Genomic DNA, 6214 nt, shown 5'->3' with positions numbered 1-6214 from the left:
AAGGTGAAAAAATATTTGTGGAAAAAATAGAGGAAACTGTCATTAAATTACCGATTGGTATTGAAATCTCTGAAATCTTATACATCCATTCAGAGCATAGAAATCAAGGTAAAAAAAGAAAAATTTAGGGAATTGCACAAAAATTCCAAAAGGAGTGCGACTAAGTGTCGACAGGTAAGCAATGAATTCAACACCCGCCCTGAAAATTCAAACTGAGTCAAAATGTCACAAAAGAGGGTATAGAACGCACCGTTCAACATAAGATTAAACGATTTTTCAGGTATCGACACCCTGAAGAGTTGAAATTAACAATGTTTCAAAACTCTATTTGTAATCATGGTAATAGTATTTTACTATAAAATTTAACAAGGACTAAACAGATGTGCAAGCTACGGCGGTTGTGTCGAATCGAAATTGAAACAAGAATTAAAAAAACTTATTGTAGAAAGCATAGACCAGAAGTCAGTAAAATCGCCAAACATTGAAAACAAGAATCCATAGATGAATAATGATTGTTTTAAGGTTGGTGATGACAGTCCCAAAACTTTAAATAAGGAGGCTCACGGGTATAAGATTTTCAGAAAAAAATGAAACATTTATTTTTCATTACAAGTTTTATTGATTACCTTTAGTAGTTGTTACTTTGTCATATGGTGCAAAAATCATTCCAAAAAGTCAATTCGTGTTGGCCCCAGTTAACTTTTAAAATGAAGATATCATTGAAAAAACTCTAAATTATCTCCCTTTGGTGCAAAAATGCCATTTTTTTGGCATTCAAATTGAAATATCTTTTTTAACTCATCGGTGACCTATATTTTTTATTGTTGTTTTCGAATAAGCTGTACAAAAACTAAATTATTGTAAAAATTAAGCGATTTCTGTAATTTAGTTCTTTTTTTATTTCGATATTACCGCTTTTTCTCCTGTTAGTTCAACAGAAAAAAAGGACATTAACAAAATTGTATACTTCTTTCGCAGCAAGATTGTAAGCTTAAATGAACGGTGACCCCATTTTTTTATTTCATTTTTCTATTTAGTATAAGACAAAGTTCATTTATAGAAAAATATAGCGAAATCCTATATTAAATAAAAAATTTGATTTAGACCCGCGAGCCCCCTTAAGCAAATTAAAAAAAAGGCTTTCTTTACCATCCAAGCAACAGTGTAAAGTTTGCCGTAAATTGTTAACCATACATAAAGTAGGCATGTACATGTTAAACATTACCTTGATTTGTACTAGTAAAGACCCATAACATTGGTGTATCAAATCGGATTTTTGTTAATCAGATGCTAGCTTCTTTTTCTTATCCCAACAATAGTGCAAAGTTTCAATTAAATCGACCCGAACATACTCGAATAAGTGTGTGACATGTGAATAATTTATGTCAATGTAATCAGTCCCATTACATGAGGACATCATCCAAAAACATTTAAAATTGATAGGGGAGCTTACCGTGGAAAGTTCCAAGTAAATCGATCCCAGTATATTCGAATACGAATACGAATATTTTATTCTCATAAACATACATAGTTACAGAGAAATTAGTATACAATTATAATACATTCTAATATGCTATGTTGTATGTGAAGAATTACATGAAATGTGACGGTTAAGTTTCATAAATTTGAAACAACAATAATTGTAAATCGAAAGAGAGATTTCTTTAACCACTTCAAATATTTTATACAAATTTAAGACATTTGATGACGTCATTCTATTGCTTTTTTACCACGTGTTAATGTCAGACATTCGGTCGAACAATCTGACCAACGGACTGACGGACCATGTTATATCATGATACTGTCCGACTATGACGGCCGCATACAAATTATGTAAAACTAGAAAAAGTGTCTATTTGGTTTCTGATGTTGTTTGGTTGCTGTCCAACTGACCTATTCCCCATATCTTAACATCAATTTCAATAAGTTCTTTTTTTAGTAACAACAAACAAAAGAACTATGTCAATTGGACCTGCTTTGATACGATTACTGCTTTTGAATTTTTACTAGAAAACAAGATTCCGTATGTCGTCAAGTTATCGGAATTCCAATGGGGACTAACTGTGCATCACTTATTGCGAACCTGTATTTGTTTTGTTATGAGTTACAACTTATGACTAAAATAAGCAAAGACCCATCGAAACAACATCTGATACAAAAATTTAATAACACATTTAGATTTTTGGATGATATCTTGTCTCTCAATAATGACGATTTCAGTATGTACACTAAAGAGATTTATCCTTTTGAACTAACTTTAAATAAGCTAATACTAACAGTGAACACTGCCCTTTCTTGGATCTTTATAACAATATCTTTAACGGGAAGCTTAATACCAAAATTTACGATAAAAGAGAGGATTTTTCATTTCCTATTGTTAACGATCCATTTTTAAATGGTGACGTCACTTGTCAATACGCTCGTAACAACGTATTTGATTTTAACGAAAGAAATCTCTGTATTACTGAAAAATTATTGCATCAGGGTTTTCGATATCACAAACTAATCAAAACATTAACTAAATTTTATCATCGGTACAAGGGCATCATTCGTGAATATAAATCAACATGCAGACATTTTATCTGGTCAGGTATTTCACATCCAATCTTTTATGGTAATATTCTATACAAAGCACAATAATGTAGTCATTCACCTCAAAAGCTAACCAAACCTTTAAACAGACTTATTCAAAAGGGATATAGTTACGATACTGTTGTCATGTCATTAAAGATGGCATATTTCGGAATTAATATTGATTCAGTATTAGGGTCTTTGCATCGGAAATAAACACATTTATTCTAAAACCAGTTCTTGGCTTGATACGGGTTATGTTCCTCTCATATATTTTATGATGATATGATACTAAACATATAACGGGAGAGATTGTGCTTGATTTTTATATAATGAAGACATAATCTTTCAATCATTTTAATTGAGGTCTGGAGATGGCATGTCAGTAACTGCTAGTAGTCCTTAGTTAATTTATGTATCATTGTCATTTTGCTTAGTTTCTTCTGTTACCTATTCTGCCATCGGACTCGGACTTCTTTTAAACTGAGTTAAACTGTGCATATTGCTGTGTGTTTGTTTATTCTACATTGGCTATATGTATAGGGGGAGGGTTGAGATCTCACAAAACATGTTTAACCCCGCCGCATTTTTGCGCCTGTCCCAAGTCAGGAGCCTCTGGCCTTTGTTAGTCTTGTATGTTGTTTTTTTTAATTTTAGTTCATTTATATGTTTCGGAGTTTAGTGTGACGTCCATTTTCACTGAACTAGTACACATTTTTTTAGGGGCCAGCTGAAGCCCGCCTCCGGGTGCGGAATTTTCTCGCTGTGTTATAGACCTTTTGGTGGCCTTTGGCTGTTTTCTGTTTTTGGTCGGATTGTTGTCTACTTAATACATTCCCCATTTCCATTCTCAATTATGATAATTTGTTTCATTATATATTATTCAACAAATACCAATTTTAAAAAAAAGCATCTATTTATTCTGTGAAGTGAATAGAATCTATATATAAATATTAGAATAAAATGATGTGATATGATTTTCAATGAGATAATTATCATCCAGAGACCACGTGACGAAGATCTGTTTTTTGTGAAATAAAAAAATCTAAATATGATTGTATATGAAATTTAGAATTAACTATAATGATTCACAAAATGACAGAATAGCTTTGAAAAGTCATTAAAGATTATTGAATTTTTGATACGTCATCTCGATTATATTTTACCTGTAATTTCTTATGTCAGTCCCATTTGTAATTGTATTACTCGAGTTTCGTCACTCGTTTTTTCTCATAACTAGATCTGAAGGTCCAGCAAGTCAGTCTTACAAATAAAGAAATATTTCTTTGTGTAAATTTTGTATGCGTCCTGTACACTAGTTTTCGTAATTCATAACTGTTTCTTGTCGTTCAAAACATAGTCTTTAACCTTTAGAAATGTGCATCAAATAATTTGCAAAACTGTACCTGTCCATAATTTTTGTTGTTGCTTTTGTTACTCCTTGCATATTTTATAATGAATGTTGCATAGTGTTAAAATTTCACATGAATGTATTCAATCTACGTTTAAATATGTTAAATATGCTATGTTAAATAATTGAAAAGTTATAATGGAATTTCTATATCTGATCACAGTCATGTATTTATGTAGATATATCATGTACAATTGAAATGATTTTCATTATCAAAATTATCAAATTGAAGAATAATTGCTTTTTGTTTATACATGAAAAAGACATTAATAATGCACTGTTGTAAAAGAGTTATAATAAGTTACACTTTCACGATTGATAAATTACGAAAACACAACTGGTTGAGTAGGATTTAAAATTGATCAACTGGATCAGATCTTTGGTGAAATATGGTTTAAACATTAAAAACAGGTTGATAACTTGTATAACACAGTTGAAATATAGATCGAGTACATGCCAAGTATTGGTAAAGACCGTTTCAGCCTTGTCCACTTTTTCCTTTAAAGTAGGATGGAGTTCATGACAGTGACGTGTGACGTCAATTTTCACTGAACAAGTACAGAGTTTTGTTTAGGGGCCGGCTGAAGTCCGCGGGATTTTCTCGCTTTGTTAAAGACTCATTGGTGGCCTTGGGCTGGTTTTTGCTCTCGGGTTGCTTTCTTTTTGACACATTCCTCAAGCTGAAGAGGTATTTAAATCATTCTTATTGCAATATAAGGAGGCATGTAATGAATGTCCTGTCAAATGCCATTAGTGGTGTTATATGATAAAAGTCACTGAAATAAGTCTCTGTTACAATGCAAAGTAGCAGATCTTCTTATGTTATCCTTTATGCATTGGATTCCTCGAACCTTGAGGAGTGTACTCAACAATATCTCTTTTAGCAATTTTGTTGTAAATGATTTGGCTTTCTATAATGTGATATTTCAATGCCATCGCTGTTTTTACGTATAAAACATTAAAGGTACAAATTTACTTCACCAGATATGCATTTTGACAATTAATGTTTCACGATTGATTCTTAAGGCTAAATATTTTATAGTCCAAAATCTTACAAACTTCGAACAGCTGATAAAACAAAAAAAGAACAAAACATTTCATCTGAACAGGACAAGGTTTAATTATGTATGATAAAGATACTTTCCTCCATTTAGAAATATTCATTAAGGCATATTTGAAGCATTTCGTTCAAATAACAATAATTTAAAATTGAACACTCATTTCAATATGAAAATAAAAAGATGTGATATGATTGGCAATGAGCTTATTATACACACCAAATGACGTAAATAAATGCAACCATTGATCAATCCATTCTTATCAAGTAAAGCTTCCAGGAAGTTAATTGTCTGTTTCTAATGATTTGTGTGACTTGATAGCTAACTATAAAACCAGGTTTAATCCACCATTTTCTACATAAGAAAATGCCTGTACCAAGTCAGGAATATGATAGTTGTTATCAATTTGTTTGATGTGTTTGAGCTTTTGATTTTGCTGTTTGCTTAGGGACTTTCTGTTTGGAATTTTCCTATAAGTTCGATATTTTTGTTATTTTACTTCTTGCCTTTTGTCACTGATCATTTCGTTTGGTATCTTTTACTCTGTAGAAACTACATATGTCAGATATCGGTTCATGAACATCAATCCCTTTACAAATACCATCATATGTTGTTTCTCATAGGGAGTTGTGTTTCCTTGTAGCCACTTAATGTGGGGAAGATGGGCTCCTATTCAAGAACGTAGCAAACTTGTAGCATCATCCTATGTAGGTAAGGTTTATATCTTTAATAATTATATTGAATTGAATTAGTTTTTATTTGATAAATATATCAAGTTATTAATGCCAGTTATTTTACAATTTAGAAGCTTGAACCTGATGTTACTATTCTAAGACGTAAACATACCTCATGAAAGAGAGGTAAAAGGTCCCAAAGGGATATTCAAACTCATAAGTCAAAAATAACTGACAACACCATGATCAAAAATTAAAAAAAGACCAACAGTCGAACAACAGTACACAAAACACAACATAGAAAAAAGATCCCACCAAAAACCGTAATAATTACGACGAAATGTGTTCAACTTCACCACTTAGAACACTTAGTTTAATAGCTTTCGTTTGATCATCAACAAACCCTCTATCTAATAATTGTAGCAGTAAGACCAATTGGTTATAAAGAGATGTGTCTCGCCATCTTTCCAGCAAAATGAAACCATTAATTTGATAAAAAA

This window comes from Mytilus galloprovincialis, chromosome 6 (assembly GCF_965363235.1).
Source record: "Mytilus galloprovincialis chromosome 6, xbMytGall1.hap1.1, whole genome shotgun sequence".
In the NCBI taxonomy this organism is placed as follows: domain Eukaryota; kingdom Metazoa; phylum Mollusca; class Bivalvia; order Mytilida; family Mytilidae; genus Mytilus; species Mytilus galloprovincialis.
Note: the sequence above shows the minus strand (reverse complement) of the source record.